This window comes from Microtus oregoni, unplaced genomic scaffold (assembly GCF_018167655.1).
Source record: "Microtus oregoni isolate MIOR12 unplaced genomic scaffold, Mior012 000163F_ref0000286, whole genome shotgun sequence".
NCBI classification, from domain to species: domain Eukaryota; kingdom Metazoa; phylum Chordata; class Mammalia; order Rodentia; family Cricetidae; genus Microtus; species Microtus oregoni.
In genome coordinates, this window is record NW_024544818.1 from 874,037 (window position 1) to 896,563 (window position 22,527).

Genomic DNA, 22,527 nt, shown 5'->3' on the forward strand with positions numbered 1-22,527 from the left:
AGCCAAAAGAAGTCTTCCCTCCTGTAAAATGATTTAAAGTATTTATCACAGAAAATAGAATCGTTGACTAGCACAAATGTATACTGAGCTACACTTGGAAGTTGAACGTTCTAGTGTGTTCTTGTACAGTAAGGCGACTCCTGACTGCCATTATGTGTGGTATATCTCAAAAGCTGAAAGAGGAGCTCTCTCCTGGTCCCTGCAAAGAAGGAAGCCTGAGATGACTGATGATGCTATCCAGTATCAGGCAACCTAGCCTGGGTGATAACCCAATGCGTGGTAGACCATCTGCAAGGGATTCCCAAGCAAAATCATTTTTTTTTTTCGAAGAAGCACCCCACTAGTGGAGTGAGTGTTTATTCTGCACTCTGACATGTGGACAAACCCAGGAGAGAGCACAGGGACACTGGGCAGGGCTGGCACCTAGTCTTCCTAGCCCGGGTCCTCTCTCTCCAGCATGTAGACCATGAAGCAAGCATCGGGTCTCTTGGGGACGAGGGGATGCCCGGGTCTCACAATCTCAAAGCCAAGAAAGCTGAAGGTTCGGATCAGGGTGGCTCTGTCCTCACGGTTCTTGGGGAAGCAGATGAAAACATGGTCGGCCCGGAGCTGCTCCTCTGCGAACTCCAGAAGAGCTGTGAAACTGTCCTTGCTGCCCTCAGGCAGGGGCCCAGCCGGGAGCTTGATGTAGAGGCCACCACCGTTCCACACTGCCCTCCAGGTGACCTGCTTGGTCTCCGTGAGTGTGGACTGGATGCTCAGGACCCTGGTCTTGTCGTTAGACGGCTCCTCTGTCACATTCAGCCGCTCGTCAGAGTAGAGGACACTAGCTGAAAGACTGTGATCCCGCTGACTGTTCCCTCGCCCACCTGGGATCTTCAGGGGTGGGTGAGGGACATCAGGAGTACCACCGAGGCCCCGGACCCAGGTTACTACAGCAATGGAGGGCGACCCTAGAACTTTCGCTGCTGCAGCCGCCGCGGCAGTACTGACTAAGAAGCGGCATGGTGCGGCTGGCGTGGAGCGTGGTGCTGCGTTTATCCCCTTCCTTCTCTCTGGCGAAGCAGTGGCTGTTGAGAATCCGCTGCAGGGAGGATTTCACCATCTGGCCTATGGGGTCCGAAACCAGCAAAACCTCCGCAGCACTCTCTGCGCCGCCGCCGCTGCTCGCCGTTCGCCCAAAATCATTTTGAGATGAGAAGTGTCTTGCTTTCCACGACCTTTCCCCTCCAGTACTAGCACTTTTTTGGCAATACACAAGAAACATCCACTCTGGATTCCTGCAGCTGCGGAAGATGCTGATGAAAGTCTTCGGTTACTGATTGCCAGTGAGAAGTGTGCTCAGATCCAGAGCAGAAGGTAAGGTTATCCAATGGTAGTGAATACAAGTTCAGGTTGAGGACAGGCCATCTGTCATGTTTGTACCCATGTTACTGGAGGCCTGTGATGGATTGGCCTCCTGAGGAAGGATGTTTTCCACACAATTTTCCCTTCTCTAGGCAGTGATTAACTTTTCAACTTCCAGCATGTTACATAGCACACTTGTTTTCACTTCTGTAGGGAGATGTTGAGGAAATAATTTCAAAAACCTATTCATAATAAAAGACATTGTCATGTAGAATTTAAAAGCTAAAGAAGGGATTTTGACTATTTTCATCATGAGAAAATGATAAAAGTTTTAGCAAATCAGCATTTTAATCCTGTTCACATGTTATACAATGTATATGTGTGTTGAAATATCACATAGCATCTCATTAATATGTATAGCTTTTATGTTTTGTGTACCAATTTAAATTTTTAATAACAAAGGAAAATTATAAGAAAGATTTTTAAGTTTTTCCACTGTAAAATAAGTCTGTAAGTTAATGTATGTCAATTAGCTCGATTTAGCAATTCCACAGAGCATACATATTTCAGAACTTATACTTAATATGTACAATATTTGTAATTAAAAAGTAAAATATAGGGGATGGAGAGATGGCTCAGCCGTGGCGAGCACTTGCTGCCCTTTCAGAAGCGGGGTGGGAGGGTGGGGGGGTGTCAGTTCCCAGTATCAGATCCATTTCCAATGGATCTGACGCCCTCTTCTGGCCTCGGCAGGCTCCTGCATGCATGTGTGTACAAAATCGCACACAAGTTCACACACATACACATTAAAAACAAATTTTTAAAAATACGAACTAGAGAGAAGGCCCAGCGGTTAAGAAGACTGGCTACTCTTCCAGAGGGCTGGGATTCAATTCCCAGCACTCACATAGAGGCTCACACTTGTCTGTAATTGCAGTTTTAGGGGATCTGCTGCCCTCTTCTGGTCACTGCAAGCACAAGGCACAGACATGGCTGCACAGACATATGTGCAAGGTAAAACACCTATACACATAAGATATTTTTTAATTCAAAATTAATGAAATGTGCTAGGCATGGTGGCTCATGTACAGGCTCAGCACTCTGGAGACACAGGCTGGCCATCAGTTCTCTGTGCATTCCAGCCAGCCAGGCAGGCTACACGGTGCGACCCTGTCTCAAAACAAAACAAAGTCAGGTAAATGTGTCGACTCGAATCCAAGAACTCAGAAAGCTGAGGCAAGAGGATTACCATGTTTGAAACAAGTTTAGGCTACATAGTTAGATTCAGGTTAATCTGGATGACAGAGTGATGCTCTGTCTCCAAAAACCAAAAACATAAAACAAAATCAATTTCGTTAAAAAAAAAATATTGATGTGCAGGGCCAGAGAGTCTGCTCCGTGGTTCAGGGTACTTGTTGCTCTTACAGAAGACCAGAGTTAGGTTCCCAGAACCCACATAATGGCTCACGACTGTCTATAGCTCCAGTCCCAGGGGATCCAAAGCCCTCTTCTGACCTCTGCAATCACCAAACACACATATCCTCCACAGACATATGTGGAGAAAACATTCATACACATATAATACTAAAATAAGTAATTTTTTTAAATATTGGGATGAGGGTTGAGGAGGTGGCTCTGCCAGTAAAACTGCTTGCCAGAGGGCCTAGCTTTAATGTCCTGTACCACATGGCAAGCTTGGCATGGTAATTATTACCTGTGATCCCAGAGTTGTGGAGTTGGAGAGGGGACAAAATTTGTGAGGATTTAGTGGTCAGCCAGACTAGGTAATTGGTGAGCAAAGGGTTCCGTGAGGGGTCCCATCTCAAAAAATAGGCCCAAGGTGATTAAGGAAGACACCCAAAGCCAAAGTCAACCTCTGCCCCTCGGTATGCATGTACACATACGTACACACATATTAATATGCATATGCATATTAACACACACAAATAAAAATAAATTCAGAAAAATAAGATCGGGGCTATGTATACACATATTAATACGCATAATCATATTAACACACACAAATAAAAATAAATACACAAAAATAAGATCTGAGGTGATGGCTCGGTAGTCGAAGTGCCTGCCACACAAGCTTGAGGACTGGAGTTCCGGTCACCCGAACCCACATAAATGCTGGGTTGGCATGGTGGTGGTGGACCTGTAATTCCAGCCTGACAAGGCAGAGCTAGAGGACCCCCAGAGGAAGCTGGCTAGCAAGACTGACCACATCGGTGAGCTCTGGGTTTGACTGAGGGACTCTACCTGGGTTAACCAAGGTACTCTCAAGAAAAGAAACTGATAGAAGGAATTTGAAAAGGGATTTTTTTAGATTGACTTACAGGGTGTGGTCTGAGTAGCCCAAGAATGGCTGTCTCACACTGTGCTCACTTCACAAGGCTGGATGTTTCAGTCGACCCAGTCCGGTGCTGAAACCCTAAAACCCTGTGTTTAGTCTATGACGGAAGCCCAGAGAAGACGCTTCTAATAACAGTGAAAGAACGCTGCAGCAACAGCATAGAGGAACTTGCCAGCAAGGGTAAAGGCAAACAGGCAAAAAGCCAAAATCTCCTTCTTCCATGTCCTTTTTTATCTGAGAAGCCACCAGAAAGTGGTGCTGCCCACATTCAGGGTGGGTCTTCCCAATTCAGATATCTGATGAAGGGAATCCTTCACAGGAGTACCCACCAGCCAGCGTTTTCAGATGATTCCAGATCCAGGCAAATTGACAACAAAGATTAGCCATCATACTGCCTCCATGAATAAAGTGGAATTTTGATAAAGAATTATTCCTGCCAGGAGGTGGTGACACACACCTTTAATCCCAGCACTCAGGGAGGCAGAGGCAGGCACGTCTCTGAGCTCAAGGCCAGCCTGGTCTATAGAGAGTGAGTTCCAGGACAGCCAGGGTTGGTTGTTACACAGAGAAACCCTGTCTCAAAAAAATAGAATTATTTCTGACATCAACCTCCAGTCTCCACAGGTGTGTGCACATACATGCATTAGCACCCACACATATGTACACCCACACACATACAAAAGCATGCATATTCATACCATACACATGCAAAGGAAATAAATAAAACAAAATAAAAATACTGGTGTCATGTTGATGAGGGAAGCCAAAGCCTTATACCATGTTGGTAGGAACAGAAAAACAACAGGGCCTAATGACTTGAATCGGATCTCCAGCACTTTCATAGAGCTGAAGGAGAGAGCTGGCTCTACAAGTTGTCCTCTGACCACCACACAAATGTCCTGGCATGCATGTGAACACACACACAACACACATGCACACACGCACACATGCACGTGTGTGCGCACGTCATGTACAAACACAGAATATTGTTTTTTAGAAAATTTAAAGGTCGAAATGCTAGAAACCTGCTCCAGGCGGGTTCAGGTCCCAAAGAGGAGGTGGAGTCTGTAGGGGAAGGAGGAAACTGCCATGCTCTGAGGAAGAATCGGGATGGCTGGCCACCACATTTATTGAGAAAGGGCTAGACCTTTTACACTGAATAGCTCGGCCACAGGCAAGATTGAAGGCAGACTCAATGATACAGGGACAGAAAGCAGCCATTAACTTCATTGTGGCATTTTTTTTTCCTGAGACAAGAGCAGTAGGCTCAGCAAGTTCTAAATGCCTATTGTTCTCCAAGGTTCTATAACTCCACCAGGCACCCTCTTACCTCAGCGGAAAAGCCACAGGTTCCTCCTGCCAGAGATAAGAATGACAGCCTTGGGCTGGAGAGATGGCTCAGAGGGTAAGAGCACTGACTGTTCTTCCAGAGGTCCTGAGTTCAATTCCCAGCAACCACATGGCGGCTCACAACCATCAATAATAAGATCTGGTGCCCTCTTCTGGCATGTGTATATATAATAAATACATTAATTAAAAAAAAAAAAGAAGACTTGTTCTTAAAAAAAAAAAAAAAAAAGAATGACAGCCTTTAGCAAGCAAGAACTTTTCTCAGGCCCTGAGGGGATGAAGGCCCTTATCCAAATGCCTGGTCTTGAGAAAGAACTTCCTCTAGGAACCAGACCTTCCACTATAATTTAAGAGCAATTTTCATTCTTCAAGGGGGCGTGAAGCATATGCGCGCATGTAGCAGAATAAGCACTGAGCTATTTCCTAACTGTGTTCCTTTGTGTCTTAGTCTTACATATGGGCCCATTCCCCTCATACACTCCCACAAGGGAAGGTCCTGATGTCTTGCTCTTTTCCCATTATACCGTACCATACTGATTTCTCTATAACTGAACCTTAGCCCTGATGGCCTCAGGTTCTGGATCTGGATTGCAGGTGTTTCATCCTTGGGGTCAGGTGTGTCCAGTTAGTAAATCTCTAACTTTCCTGCTCTTGGTGTAATCAGGAGAGCACAAAGGGATTCCTGTGTGCAGTTGTAATGTTATATGTTTCCATGGCAACAGGGACTTTTTTTTCCCAAAGAATTATTTTGTTTAAAGAGACTGTCATTGTATATGTTTTCATCCTCCAAAGCTGGCACAAAATTTCCAAAATGAAAAGGCATAAGGGAATTCCGACAACACAGTGAGGATCATTAACAAACGAAAGTAAAAGGGTGCTAGAGAATTGTGAGCCGCAAAGTCAAAACACTAGAAATGTGTCAAACATGTGCTCCACACCACTGAAAACCTAAATAGGGGATGGAGAGACGACTCAGTGGTTGAGAGCCTGTCCATCTTGCAAAGGATGCACATGGTGGACCACAACCATCTGTAACTCCAGTTACAAGGGACCAGACACTGTGCTGGCTAATTTAAGTCAACTTGACTCAGGATAGGTTGGAATATTCTGTCCTGCCAAACAACTCTCAAATAACCACACAGACTTATTAATTATAAAAGCTTGGCTGATAGCTTATGCTTGCTACTAACTAGCTCTTACAATTTAAATTTTAACCCACTTTTATCAATCTACATGTTGCCATATGATTTGAGGCATTTACCTGCCCTCTGGCATGTCTTGCTCCCTTTCCATCTGGATGGCAACTCTAACTTTCTTCTTCCCAGAGTTCTCTCTGTCTGGCTTTCCCACCTATACCTCCTCCTGCCTAGCTGTTGGCCATTTAGCTCTTTATTAAACCAATGGGAGCAACACATGTACGTGCACAGTATACAAAAAGATTTTTCCACAACAAGCTAGAGTCATCCGAGAGGAGGGAGCATCAAGTGAGAAAATGCCTCCATAATAACAGGCTGTAGGCAAGCCTGTAGGGCATTTTCTTAGTTATTTGTGGGGGAGGGCTCAACCCATTGTGGGTGGTGTTATTCATGAACTGGTGGTCCTAGGTTCTATTTTTTTTATTTTATTTTATTTATTTATTTATTTATTAAAGATTTCTGCCTCCTCCCCGCCACCACCTCGCATTTCCCTCCCCCTCCCCCGATCAAGTCCCCCTCCCTCATCAGCCCGAAGAGCAATCAGGGTTCCCTGACCTGTGGGAAGTCCAAGTACCACCCACCTCCATCCAGGTCTAGTAAGATGAGCATCCAAACTGCCTAGGCTCCCCCAAAGCCAGTACGTGCAGTAGGATCAAAAAACCCATTGCCATTGTTCTTGGGATCTCAGTAGTCCTCATTGTCCGCTATGTTTGGATGGAAATAGAAAACACTATCCTGAGTGAGGTAAGCCAGACCCAAAAAGAGGAACATGGGATGTACTCACTCATATTTGGTTTCTAGCCATAAATAAAGGACATTGAGCCTATAATTCGTGGTCCTAGAGAAGCTAAATAAGAAGGTGAATCCAAAGACAAGCATATAGGCATCCTCCTGAATATTAACCTTCATCAGGCGATGAAAGGAGACAGAGACAGAGACCCACATTGGAGCACCGGGTCCTAGGTTCTATAAGAGCAGTCTGAGCAAGCCACGGGGAGCAAATCAGTAAGCAGCATTCATCCATGGCCTCTGCATCAGCTTCTGCCTCCAGGACCCTGCCCTGTTTGAGTTCTGTCCTGACTTCCTTTGATGATGAACAGTGATATGAACTGTAAGCCAAATAAACCCTTTCCTCCCCAAGTTGCTTTGATCATGGTGTTTTATCATAGCAATAGTAACCCTAACTAGGACAGATACCCTTTTCTAACCTACATAAGCATCAGACACACATATGGTACATGGATGTACATGCAAGCAAAATGCTCATACACATAAAATAAAAATAAATAAATCTAAAAAGTAAAAAATTTTAAAATGTATAAGGTTGCCAAATCAGGTAGAAATTCTACTTTTAAGTGGTTTTCTGTTTTGTTTTGTTTTTTTCAAGACAGGGTTTCTATGTAGCTTTAAAGTCTGTCCTGGAACTAGCTCTGTAGACCAGGCTAGCCTCAAACTCACAGAGATCCACCTGCATCTGCCTCCCGAATGCTGTGATTAAAGACATGTGCTACCACCACCTGGTTTAAGTGTTTATTTTTAAAAATCAGAGTATCTGGGCTTGAGAAATGACTCAAAGCTTAAGAGCCCATGATAATCTTCCCAAGGCTCAGAGTTTGGTCCCAAGCACCCATATGGCAGCTCACAACTACCTGTAACTACAATTCTAGAAGAGCCAACACGTTCTTCTGGCCTCCACAGGCACCTGAACACATGTGGTATATACACAGAGGGACATAACATATACACATTGTAATTATTCAGCCACCCATAAGGCTGCACTTCCGGGTCACCCGTCATCAGTGTGTGACATAGCCACGCAAACCCCTTGTGAGCATGTACAAGGTGTGGGTCGCCTGTCATCAGCGTGTGACATATCCATGCAAACCCCTTGTACACATATGCAAGGTGTGGGTCGCCCATCATCAGCATGTGGTGTAGCCACGTCTTCCCCCGTGCACATGTGCTAGGCAGCCTTTAAAAGCTGGACGCACCATCTTTGCTGTCTCTCTCTGTCGTCCACGCTTGGAGAGGCAGCCTCTCTCTCTCTCTTTCTCTCTCTCTCTCTCTCTCTCTCTCTCTCTCTCTCTCTCTCTCTCTCTCTCTCTCTCTCTCTCTCCACACTGTTTTACCCAGGCCTGTGTACACTTTCCCTCTCCAATAAACTCCTAAGTGGGTTTGTTCAAGTCTTGTGTTCTCTTCTCGTTTGCACCAGCGCCAGATCATTTCATTGGTGCCGAGACTCCAGAGACTGTTCTGCCCCAGGCCTCTTTCCTGGGGTCAGAGTCCGACCCCAGACCCCTCTCCTGGGGTCAGAATCAAAACCAAGGACCTTCTTGAAAACAACCCACATGTTCCATATACTTGAGCGCAACCTCTCCGAACAACACCGGCTTCAATTGGTGAGTTTCCCCATTCTGGTCAGCTTAACCGTTTCTCCAAACCTGAGGAATTGACCATTGAGTTCCCCGCAACCCTCTGAAGTTCCTAGAGATGGGGGAACTGCCCCCAACCATGGTCTTCAAGGCCACAGTTGTTCCCTTCACTGACAATCATCTGCGGTTTGCTTCCCTCAAATAAAATCGTGTTTGGACTGATCCAGGGTCAGTCAGCCCATGCTAACACTGCACATTCTGTGCAGTGCATTCAACAGATTCCTCTTTCTTTTTTTTCCATTTCTTTTCCTTTTTTTCCTCGTCATAAAAGAAAGGCTTCTTAGAGTGGCCTCTGGCCTCTCTGGCTTCTGTGTCACCCCAACCAGATCCAGCCAAGCCATAGCACCCCACCCGGGGTCAAGGAATGCCCGGCCACGGGTTCCTGTGGTGTTCGTGCTGATTCACACCCCACCCACAGTCAAGAGACGTCTTACTGTGTGAGCCTTGCAGTGTCGCTGTTTTGTGGGTTTACACAGCTTTGACCATGGGAACAAAACCTTCCAAACCTATCAATCCAGCCTCCTCTCTGGGGTGCCTTTTAGAGGCCCTAAAACCTCAGGCCTTAATGCCCTACCTGCAGATTCACACATTGTCCACCTTTGTTCCAAAAAAATGGCCTCATTACAATTTAGATGGTAATCTAAAGTGGCCGCCCAATGGCACCTTTAATCCTGATATTTTACAGTAACTTTCTATTGTCAGCCCACAGGCAAATGGAAGGAGTTTCCCTACATCCAAGCCTTTTACTATTTAAGCTCTAAGTCTAAGCCCTCTGTCCTTGCAAATTGTTTACCTGCTCACACGTTCCTGGCTATGCCATCTGTACCTGAAGAACCCCCCACTTCCGCTCTGGACCCAGCTAACGAATCTCCGCCTTTTCCACCTCAGCAGGAAGCTACCCTCATTCCCCCAGCTTCTACCCGTCTCTCTAGTCCCTTCAGCCCCAGCTTCTACCCCTGTCTCCTCAGCTCCTGCATCCCCAGCTTCTAAGCTTTACCTTTACCTCCTGCTGCCCTGCCACCTCCCCCTGCTTGTTCTTCAGCTCCCCCCCCCCCCCCGCTTCTTCAACAGCCCCACTGAATTATTCTTCCTTTCTGGTGCCTAGCCATAGCAGCCAGTTCTCAAGGATGCCTTTTTCTCTATCCCTCTCAGTCCTCAATCTCAAAACATCTTTGCCTTCACCTGGACTGATCCTGACACTCACCTCTCCACACAGCTCACCTGGACTGTCCTTCCCTAGGGATTCTGGGACAGTCCACACCTGTTTGGCCAGGCTTTAGCTTCTGAACTGCTCTCACTGTCTCTCCCTAAATCTAAGCTCATACAGTATGGGGATGACATTTTACTTTGCAGCCCATCATTGGAGATCACCAAAACTGATACCTCTGCTCTTTTAAATTTCCTGTCCAAAAGAGGCTATAGAACATCACCTTCTAAGGCCCAACTGTATACCCCTCAGGTCATTTATTTGGGATTAACTATAACCCCAACCCCAAAGGCTATTACTCTAGACAGAAAAAAACTAATTCAGTCTCTTGCAGTTCCTTCCACCAAAGAAGAGGTTTTATCATTCCTAGGAGTGGCTGGCTTCCTGCGTTCCTGGATACCCACTTTTTCTCTCCTCACCTGTCCCTTATATGAAGCAGCTCTCTGCTCTCTGCACGAGCCCCTTCTCCATCCTGTTACTAAACCCTTCCAGAGACTCCAGCAGGCTCTTATCCAAACCTCAGCTCTTCATCTCCCAGATTTAACCCATCCCTTTTCTATCTATGTAGAAGAGGAGGAGGGGTATGCCCTTGGGGTCCTAGGGCATCAACTGGAACCTTCTTTTGCACCTGTAACATACCTGTCAAAGAAGATGAACCTCAACACTCAGGGCTGGGCACCCTGCATACATGCTTTAGCGGCCGCTGAGCTTCTTATTCGTGAGTCAAAAAAACTAACCTTTGGGTCACCCACCACTGTCTTCTCCAACCACAATCTTTCCCATCTCTTAACTTACAAAGGCTTACAAACCTTACCCCATTCATGAGTTCTTTCCCTCCAGATGGCACTGGTAGAAGATGTCACACTCACTTTCCAATGCTGCCCACCCCTTAATATCTCAAATCTCCTACCTCAACCTAATGTTAATGATTCCCCATCTCACTCCTGCATAGAGATCCTAGAGGATCTACTGCCTCACCCCTCACATATACAGGAGGGTAAACTGTCCCAGGCCACGTATATACCTGGTACACAGATGGCAGCTCTTTTTTATGTGAAGGGACCTATAGAGCAGGCTATGCCATAGTATCAGATACTGAGATAGTGGAGTCACAGGCACTCCCTGCCCTTACCACTAACCAACAGGCTGAGTTGATAGCCCTTACCCATGCCTTCCAGTTAGCACAGGGACAATCTTTAAATGTTTATGCAGACTCCATATATGCCTTTCATATCCTTCTGTCCCACACGGCTATCTGGAAGGAGTGCGGGCTTCTTACAACAAAAGGAGGATCCATAACTAACTCAGGCTACATTATAAACCTGTTAAAAAGCCTCCCATATCCCCAAAGCTATAGGAATTATTCACTGTTGGTCTCATCAGACCGACAGACAGTTCCATTATTTCCAAGGGCTGTCTGAGCAGCTGAAACAGCAGCATTCCAAAGCCCAAACCTACCTCAATCACCTCAGGGGGTTCATACAGTACAGCCCACATTCTCACAGACACCCCCTGATACCCAGCAAATTCTGTCCTACCTCTTTCACCCTAATAGCAAAGCTTTGCTTCATTTTGTTAAAGCTCACCTCCAACACACCCCTGAGGACTTAAAGTTCTTAAAAGCTATCACTGCCTCTTGTCAAATCTGTCAAAAGTCAGATCCCAAGACCAAATACCGTAGCTTCCCTTTTCCCACCCACCAGGCCAGGGGCTCCCTTCCAGGAACTAACTTGTAGCTTGATTTTACTCATATGCCCACGGTCAGAAGAGCTAAATATCTCCTGGTCTTGGTGGACACAATGTCTGGGTGGATTGAAGTGTTTCCCACCACTAACAAGAGGGCCCAGACAGTTTCTGATGTTCTTCTCTGAGAAATCATCCCCCGGTTTGGAATCCCAATCTCTCTTCAATCAGATAATGGCCCAGAGTTCACTACCCAGATTTCCCAAAATTTGTCCAAGGCTCTTAACATCTCTTGGCATTTTCATATCCCATACCACCCTCAGTCTTCAGGGAAGGTAGAATGAAGTAACTGTTCCTTTAAAAAAATATTCTAGTTAAAATGTCACAGGAGCTTCACCTTGACTGGGTAAAACTTTTGCCTCTTGCCCTACTAAGGCTTAGGGCTCTACCCAAAGGCCCCCTTCTTATCTCACCCTTTAAACTCATGTATGGGCGGCTAATTTTAACCCCTGGCCTCCCATCTAAATCCTCTCCCCTTTCTGATCAACTGCTTACTCCACTGTTATCCCATCTACACTCCCTATTATGGGATTTCATGGGCCACTCATTACCTCAACCATGTGTTAATTCATGCCCACCACCGATTAAAATAGGGGATCAGGTACTATTCTCTCTCCCAGACCAACACCCCTCATCCCTTTCACCTAAATGGCAGGGCCCCTTTAAAGTAATTCTTGTAACTCCCACAGCTGCCAAGCTCGCGGGACTTCCTCATTGGATTCACCTGCTGCATCTTAAACCTTTTACTCTTCCAGCTCAAGATACCCCCTCCTATACAGTAACTCAAACAGGGCCCTGTTCCCTTAAGTTCCAGAGGACACCAGGATCAGCCACTCTTTCTCCAGTTCCAAAAAATGAAAGTCTCATCCTTATTCAACTCCCTTGTGCCAAAAACTCCATATACTCTCCCTTTTCTTCTTTGTCCTATATGCTTTCAATGTCATACTTAAATTTCCAGTTAACTACTCAGCTGTTATAACAGGAACCATCATTAAATATAGAGCCGGAGGTATAAGGACTGTCAAAAGCCCAGGCGGTAAGAAACAATAATGAGCCCCAAACTCCAAAAACTCACAAAATAAACTTTAACATAACAGGCTTTATCACTGACTGCAGCAGTGTTTACTGGATGTTAAGCTCCAGGAAGCCAATTGGACCCACATAAACAGACCAGACTCGCCCAGAATAAGTATCATTTAATTCTTTCCTTGTCATTCCTGGTCTTGGGAACTAAGGGGGGAAAAACGCTTTTTCTTTCATCTTGGGACTCTCCTCTGTTAATCTCTAGGATCTAAAGTTTTTTCCAAACATAATTTCTGCCTTTCCAGAATTTTGCGAGGTCCAAGCTGCTAGCTGACCACTTCCTCAGAAAATACAGCAGTAATCAGCCACCCCAGGACATGGTCAAACATTCCAACTCCTCGGCGCCCACAAAGTCAGCATGAAGCAGTCATGAGAGACCTTATGATGCCCCATTCCCACCCATTAAGATCTTCAAACACCCCAAATTTTTATAATAAACAAAAGGGTGGAATATGATTATTCAGCCACCCATAAGGCTGCACTTCCGGGTCGCCAGTTATCCCTGTGCAAACCCCTTGTGCACATATGCAAGGCGTGGGTCGCCCATCATCAGCGTGTGATGTAGCCACATCTTCCCCCTGTGTGCATGTGCTAGGCAGCCTTTAAAAGCTGGATGTGCCATCTTTGCTCTCTGTCCCCTGTGCTCAGAGAGGTGTAGTGATGAGGCGAGCAGGCCTGCTTTTCGTCCAGCATGACTAGCTTAGCCCCAGAAATAATAACACACAAACTGTATTCTTTTAAACACTTCCTGGCCCATTATATCTAGCCTCTTCTTGGCTAACTCTCATATCTTGCTTAACCCATTTCTAATAATCTGTGTAGCACCACAAGGTGGTTTACTGGGAAAGATTCAGCATGTCTGACCTGGTGGCTGGCTCTATCACGTCTGCCCTCACTTCCCTTCTTCCCAGCATTCTGTTCTGTCTACTCCATCCACCAATGTTCTGACCTATCAGGCCAAGCAGTTTCTTTATTGATTAACCAATGAAAGCAACACAAAACAGAAGACCCTCCCACATCAGAGAGGCAGCCTCTCTACCTCTCTGTGTGCACTTTCCCTCTCTAATAAACTCCTAAGTGGGTTTGTTCAAGTCTCGTGTTCTCTTCTTGCTCGCGCCAGATCATTTCACACATGGTGCAGGATATTTGATTACATTGTGAGCCCCAAGATTGCATTATTTACTGGAAAAACCTGTTTCTTTTGTTGTGGTATGACTCAGCCCTAGCACATACCATTAAGCCAAGAGCTTTCTGTTTGAATATTGTAAACAGGATTAAATAAAGTCAACCACAGTTCAAGAAGTGGAACAACAAACCAGTTGACAGGAAGTGAATACAGGATTAAGGAAAAAAAACATAGAGAGTCAGAGGGAGTCCGGGGACATATAGAGAGACACACATGAATTAGAAGGGAGGGACATTAAGTTTGAGGAGTCTTGTTTGAGACAATGTAGGAGAAGGAGGCTTCTAGGAAGTTGGCTGAGAAGAAAGGCCAGCTGGGTACTTTCTCTGCCTCTCTGAGCTAGCAGACTTTCACCCCAGCATCTGGCTCCCAAGTCTTTATTAGTAAAATTGAATGATTGAGATTTTGTTAAAAACAACACACATAAATGAAAATAAAAACAAGCCTTTTAACAAACAGAGTTTCAATGTTATTAGTTATTTGTACAGCCATGTTTCTAATAGAATTTTTTTGAAAGATCAAAGGGAAGAAAGTAAGTCAAGCATCCACAGGTGAGGAAACAAAATGAGATCTATTCTTTTGTCTTAGAATAAAATCTTTATTTGTACTTAAGAAAGAAAATTTCTTATACATGATATATACATGAACAAACCTTGGGGACATTATGCTAGGGACCTAGTCACTCAAACATCAACTCTTAAAACTGGAGATTACTCAATGGTTAAGGCATTTGCTTTATCATGAGGACTGGAGTTTGGATCCTAACATCTATACCATAAGCCAGGCATCCCACAAATGCCTGATCTCCAGCTCCAAAGGATACAGTTCCCTCTATGACTTTCCATTCTGTAGGCTGCTGCCATGCAAAAGCTATTCAGTTTCATCAAGTTCCATTTATTAATTGATGGTCTTAATGCCTGAGCTAACAGTGTTCTGCTCAGAAAGTCTTTCCCTGTGCCTATGAGTTCAAGGCTATTCCCACACTTTCTCTTCTAACAGGTTTGCTGTGTCTGACCTTATATTGAGGTCTTTGATCCATTTGGAGTTGAGGTTTTTGCAGGGTGATAGTATGGATCTATTTGGGCTCTTCTACATGCGGCCACCCGAAATGACCAGTACCATTTGTTGAAGATGCTATCTGTTTTCCAGAGTGTATTTCTGCCTTCTTTATAAAAAATCCTGTGCTCATAGGTGTCTGGGTCATCAATTGATGTGGGAGTGTCATATATCAATCTGTTGATTTCATTGGTTAAGCAATAAAGAAACTGCTAGGCCCATTTGATAGGCCCACCCTTAGGTGGGTGGAGTAAACAGAACAGAAGGCTGGGAGAAAGAAGCTGAGTCAGAGAGTCGCCATGATTCTCCCACTCCAGGCAGATGCACGTTAAGATCATTCCTGGTAAGCCAGCTCGTGGGCTACAGCAGATTATTAGAAATGGGCTAGTCCAGATGCGAGAGCTAGCCTAGAAGAGGCTAGATAGAAATGGGCCAAGTGGTGTTTAAAAGAATACAGTTTCCGTGTAATTATTTCAGGGCATAACCTAGAGCTAGCCATGTGGGCGGCTGGGTGCCGGGGATGCAGCCCTGCTGCTCCAACTACAACAATGTTATTTCATTAATCAATATGTCTGTTTTTGTGCCAATACCACATTGTTTTTATAACTATAGCTCTGTAGTATAATTTGGAGTCAGGGATTATGGGCAGTATGGTGGTCTTTGTGCTCACAGATAAGCACTAGGGGAACCAAGAATGTAAAACATACAGGGTTATCCCTTCAAGGAGAGGGATACATAACCTGCTATCTGCCCACAAGGTTGGAAGCAGACATGGTTAATAGCCTGGTGACCCTTGAACTGTATGACCAAGAACGTAGGATCCTCTCCCAGACACTTATCATGAGTTTAGCAATCTGTAGAACCCACCTTCATGGGAGGTGTCACAGGTAGCCAATGTATGGAACCTATCTTTATGGAAGATCTCACTGAAACTTTACAAAGAGTTTCTGTGTAGTTGCATCTTAAGTTTTATTACACATGGGATTGAGTTAATTATCACCAGGAAAGTTTTCAGCAAATTGTGCTGTTGTTAAATATACCTAAAATAAACTATTCTGGGTCAGACTCCCGAAATTTGAACCAACACTGCTACTGAGTCATGTTGAACTGAACTATCTTCTTGCCTCCTGTGCTGGCTGTGCTGGTCGCAGAGACCCTCCACATATAGCATATGTTAGCTCCAGCATTTCTCTGCTTAGTTTTTAGATAGATGACCTGTCTATCGGCGAGGGTGGGATGTTGAAGTCTTCCACTATCAGTGTGTGACAGTCAATATGTGATTTAAGCTGTAGCAGTGTTTGGCTTTTTTATGAATTTGTGTTTGGTGCATAGATATTAAGAATTACGATGTCCTCTTGGTGGATTTTTCCTTTGATGAGTTTGTAGTATCCTTCCCTATCTCTTCTGATGGTTTTGGTTTGTTAGACGTTGAAATGGCTACACCAGCTTGCTTCTAAGATGCATTTGCTTGGAATATCTTTCTCCATCTTTTAGCCTGAGGTGATATCTATCCTTGATGTTAAGGTGTGTGATGTTGGATTTCCCTCTGTGTGCTGTGATTGCCATTAATGACTAAAGAAACTGCTTTGGACCTATATAGCAAGGCAGAACTTAAGTAGGCAGGGAAGGCTAATCTTAATGCTGGGAGGGAGAAAGGAAGAGTCAGAGAGAAGCCATGGAGCTGCCAGAGTCAGACATGCTGAAACTTTGCCAGTAAGCCACTGCCATGTGGTGATACAGATCAATAGAGATGGGTTAAATTAATATGTAAGAGTTAGCCAATAAAAAGCTAGAGCTAGCCGGGCGGTGGTGGCGCACGCCTTTAATCCCAGCACTCGGGAGGCAGAGGCAGGTGGATCTCTGTGAGTTCGAGACCAGCCTGGTCTACAAGAGCTAGTTCCAGGATAGGCTCCAAAACCACAGAGAAACCCTGTCTCGAAAAACCAAAAAAAAAAAAAAAAAAAAAAAAAAGCTAGAGCTAATGGGCCAAGCAGTGTTTTAATTAATACAATTTCTGTGTGATTATTTCGGGACTAAGCTAGCTGGGCTGCCAGAAACCAACAAGCAGCCTCCCTCCAACAGGTATGTTTTTTGGATACAGTGAAGGACGGATCCTGTTTTCCCATACATTCTGTTATTTTGTGTCTTTTTACTGGGGAATTGGCACCATTGATGTTAAGAGTTGACCAACTCTAGGAGACACAGCTCACAGAAAATATTAGTCAATCAAATATCGTTAAACATGTGAGCCTTTTGTCTTTAAAGGAAGAAAATGACTGACACCTGGTCACCCAGAGGCTAGAGTGGATGTTATCTAACAAGCTGGCGATCTTTTTGATATTCTATGAAGCTAGCCTTTCTGAATCCTCCCCAAATCCTGAGCATTGTTTAGGTGCTAATCCTGATCTTTGTGGCTCACTGAGTAGAACCCATCCTTACTGGACACTCTTAACAGGTCTAAGCAGAGCTGGTCAAATATACTCTGCAGTCACTTGGCTTCTAAGTCAGCCACATGAATTTGAGGCTCACCCTTCCAAGCAATCTGACTGGAACTCAAAGACCTTTAACCCAGAGACCTCTTTCTCCAGTAAGGAAACAAAGAGCAGCCTCTGAAACAGATATCCGAGTTCCAGGAAATGGAGGCAGGGCTGTGCTACTGCAGCCTGAGATAACTCAGCTGCCCCAGAACTTAGATTTTGTTATTGCTGTTTGATTGATCGATTTTTTGTTTGTTTGTTTGTTTTTTCCTCATAGTGGTAATAACTCAATGAAGATGGATCAAAGATCCCTTCATGGAAAAAATTAATAGGGATACAACTTCTAGTACAGGAACAATTGCAACTAGGACATAAAGCGCTTAAAGCAACACTGTCTAAATTTCTTGAAGTTGGTCATTCAGTATATGGATGGCATTTTCTTCTATTCATCTAATCAATACTTAAATGAGTGCTTTCATGACTAAAAAATAACTAAAAAAGCAAAATTTAAAATTTTGGGTCATATCTGCCTACACTACTAAGGACTTGGCTCTGCTCTTTAAGTTGCTTTCTGGAAACTCTTGGTTTCTATAAGAAATATAACTTCTAAATCTGGAAATAAAACTCCTGAACTAGAAATATAACTCCTAAAACTGGAAATATAACTCCTAAATTCTGGAAACTCTTAGTTTCTGTAACAAATATAACACCTAAATCACAGCCAGTTATTAGCTTATTAAATAATGCTACTAAAATGTTAGCTCATAGAATTAATCTCTTATTGATAAAGAACATACAGAAATTATTGTGCCACTAAATAAAATGTTGGTTGATTGCCATACAGAGAATAATTGGCAGGTTGCATTAACATGCTACTTGGGATCTACAGATAATCATCATCCAAAAAATCACCTTTTAAGATTTTTTTAAAAAGATTAATTAAGGGAGCCATTTTAGGGTTGACAAGAGACTTGGCTCTAGAGGGGATCCCAGGTGTCCATGGGGATGTCCCCAGCTAGGTCCTTGGGCAGAAGAGGAGAGCATGCCCTATTATCACTGATGATTATCTCAAATATCACATAGAATCTTCGTCTGGCAATGGATGGCGATAGAGACAGAGACCCACATGGGAGCACTGGACTGAGCTCCCAAGGTCCAGTTGAAGAGCAGAAGGAGGGAGAAGATGAGCAAGGAAGTCAGGACTGCGAGGGGTGAGTCCACCCACTGAGACAGTGGGACTGATCTAATGGGAGCTCACCAAAGCCAGCTGGACTGGGACTGAATGAGCATGGGATCAAACTGGACCCTCTGAATGTGGCTGACAATTGGGGCAGACTGAGAAGCCAATGATAATGGCACTGGGATTTGTCTCTACTGCATGTACTGGCTTTTTGGGACCCTAGTCTGTTTGGATGCACAGCTCCCTAGGCCTGGATGGAGCGGGGAGAGCCTTAGACTTCCCACAGGGCAGGGTTCCCTGCTCTCTCTTAGGATTGGAGGGGGAGGAAGGAGGGTGAGTGAGGAAGTAGGAGGGAAATGGGAGGAGGGGAGGAAGTGGAAATTTTGAATGGTATTATTTATAAAGCAATATTTTTTTAAAAAGATACCCCCTGGGTATTGCCTAAAATTACATCTAAAATCCTACAAAGATTGCTTTTAATTCTTTTGTAGATGGCTTTTCAAAGAGCATATATTTTATATACAAATTCCATGTATTCCACAAACAAACAAACAAAAAAACAATTATACCCATCTCTGGTTGCACAGCTCAACGAATTAAACTTGCTATAATCAATCAGCTTTTATTATATATTTCTCAGCCATTAAATTTTTTTTTCAATTTTTCAAGAGAGGATTTCTCTGTGTAACAGCTCTAGCTGTCCTGGAACTTGATCTTGTAGACCAGGCTAGCCTTAAACTCACGGAGTTTGCCTGCCTCTGCCTCCTGAGTGCTGGGATTAAAGGCGTGTGCCACCACTGCCTGGCTAAACAAAGGGTCTTACTATTCATCCCTGGATAGCCTGAAACTCACAGAGAGTCACTTGCCTCTGCCTTCCAAGTGCTGGGATTAAAGGCATGTACCAGAACTGCCTGGCAATAGGCCTCTCCTTTAGGATGTTTTGTGCCAGGATTTAAAAAAAAAGATTTGTTTATTATGTATACAGTATTCTGCTTGCCTGTATGAATGCAAGCCAGAAAAGGGCACCAGATTTCATGACAGATGAAGTCACCAAGTGGTTGCTGGGAATTGAACTTAGGACCTCTGGAAGGGCAGTCGGTGCTCTTAACCTTGGAGCCATCTCTCCAGCCCTTGTGCCGGGATTTTTATAGATTTAACATTTTCTTTGACTGAAGTATTCATTTCCTCTATTATTTCGTCAATACCTGAGATTCTATCTTCCATCTCTTGTATTCTGTTGGTGAACTTGCCTCTGAGGTACTGATGGACCAGCCTTACTGCACTTTAAGGATGAAAACCATTTTCTTACAAGATGAGAACAAGTTCATTTCTGTTTACTGCAAAATACAAGCTGATGGTTCTTTAATGTGTTTCTGGAATTTAACATGTTCCACACCTATGGAGTTTGACTCACACCTTGAATATACCCTGAAAATATAATGTGTTTTTCCAAATAATTTTAAGATGTTCAGCCAAGTTCCTACCTAACAAAAAATCCTCTGGAAAGCCCTGAATCCTTGAAAAACCCCTAATCTTAAAGGATTTTTTTTGATGATACAAACCCTATCTTCTCCTGTGCTCAAGGCTATTTTTTTTTCAAATCGTGCTTAGGGAGATACCCTGTCTAACAGAATAAAGCTTGCTTAATTTCGCTAGAGATTGGGTAAGGATCTTTATTCTTTCAGTGTTATTAACAGTTCCTATTTAAATTACTAAATTTTTCATTTCCAGATTTCCCTCAGTTTAGGTTTTCTTAATAGATTTTATTTCTTCTTTCAGGTCTTGAACTGTTTTATTCATTTCCTTCCGTTGTTTGTGTTTTCATCGATTTCTTTAAAGGATTTATTCATATCCTCTTTAAGGATATGAATATTTATAAGACTATTTTAAGGCCTTTAACCTGTGCTTCAATCCCAAAGTCATGTACAGGAAAGTATATTAAACCTTTTTCTAGAATTAGTTAGTACTCTATATGACCATTAATATCAAGACAAAAATTTAAATATATATATATATATTATTAATCTTATACCTTAAGAAAAACTGTTAGAGTCTATATAAACCAAAGGATTAAGAGACTAGTGGCAATAGAGTACTCCTTAAATATTTGTTTTTCTTCTGTCCCATATCAGGTGGCTCTTCTGACATAAGACAGAGATTTTGGAGTTTACTTAAAATAAATCCATCTTGCTTGGATTTAGAGAAGGAGAGAGCCACACTCCAACTCCAAAGCCAGCTTTAATCTTTAAAAGGATCATTTGTATTAATATGTCTGTAGAGAATAGCAGAAACAAACACTTAGGAAGATTTATGAAATTTTATCCTGTTGTGTGATATACCAATAGGCCAATTTACTATTTTTCTTGGGATAATTTTTTGAATGATTTGTCCTTCAGATATCTCATTTGTCAAGTAGTCTTTAGGTTCCTTAGCTAGATGTCTTTATTCTCCTGAAAAGACAAAACAAAAACCCTTCCCCAATCCTAATTTTAGAGATTCTCTTTTGGCAAGTTATATCTGATCAAATTAAAAGCATTTGTTAGTTTTATAGGTTAGTTTAGACTAAATGGCCGTGCTGGTGTCTCTTGTTCAAACTGAATCTTTATCAATTTTGATGGTATCCATAGCTTTTCCTCTCCTGTGGAAACAAAAGCAAAACCCCTTCCCCGGTGTAACACATGTCCTAGTTTCCATTCTGAGGTCAGTACAACTTTAAAGTATATCAGCTGATTTAATTCTGTAGTTTTTTCTACTATCCAGTGTTTCTAAGCAGCATTTGTTCCTTTCTCATTAGCATTTAGAAAATTCAAAGTTAATAAAGCATTATGCAATCTACTTCTGGGGCTATTTTTTATCCCTTTCTGTGTACTTAACATATCCCTAAGAATTTGATTTGATCTTTCTATAACTGCCTGCCTGCCCTATAGGATTTTGTGGTATTCCTGTAATATTCTTTATATTGTAATGAGCAAAAAACTATTTCATTTTCTTAGAGACATATGCTAGAGCATTATATGTCTTTATTTGTGCAGATATACCCATGATGGCCATAACTTCTAGCAAATGTGTGATTACCAAATCAGCCTTATCCAAACTCAAAGCAGTTGCCCATTGAAAACCTGAATAGTTATCAATAGTGTGGTGTACATATTTTATTTTGGCTCTCCAAATTCTACAAAATGGAACACATCCATCTTCCAGATTTATTTCCTCTGAGTACCCATTGGGTTACTTCCTGCAGGTAGTGGTGTTTGGTTATACAAAGAACAAGTAGGACATTTCATTATAATTTCCTTGACTTGTTGCCACATGATAGAAAAGTCTTTTTTAAAACCTTTTCTATTGATATAATGTTTTCTATGAAATTCTGAGGCCTTCAATACATTACCAATCAATAATTTATCAATTTTTGCATTACCTTGTTCTAGAGGACCTGGTAGTCACATATGGGATTGGATGTCTGTTATGTATATGGGATGATTCTGATTCCTAATTGTGTCTTGTAACTGAATAAATAATGAAGTCAATTCTGTATCAGCTGGTATAAATTCAGTGGTTTTGATATGCAAAATAACTTTTTCAGCATATTGTGAATTGGTAACTATGGTGAGAGGTTCTTTAAAATCCCTTAGTACCATGAGAATAGCAAATAAATTTGACTTTTGGACAGAATCATAAGGGTTTTGAAACACTTTACTTAAATTTTCTGATTTGTATCCTACCTTTCTTGATTTATTTGTATCAGTTTAGAATGTAGGGGCTCAGTTATTGGTGTGTCCCGTACAATGCGAGAAAGCATCCAGGTAGTTCTCTTTATCAGTTGAATTCTCTTGCTTTTTGGATAGTTATTGCTAATCTCTCCCACAAAATTACTACAAGCTCTTTTCCAGGGTTCATTTTCTTACCACAATTTGTCA

At 43.0% G+C, this 22,527-nt stretch overlaps 1 pseudogene; it reads right to left on the reverse strand.

Annotated features, from left to right (window-relative positions):
- Positions 1-423: 423 nt before the first annotated feature.
- On the reverse strand, positions 424-1,148 carry LOC121445195 (annotated as a pseudogene).
- Positions 1,149-22,527: the final 21,379 nt, after the last annotated feature.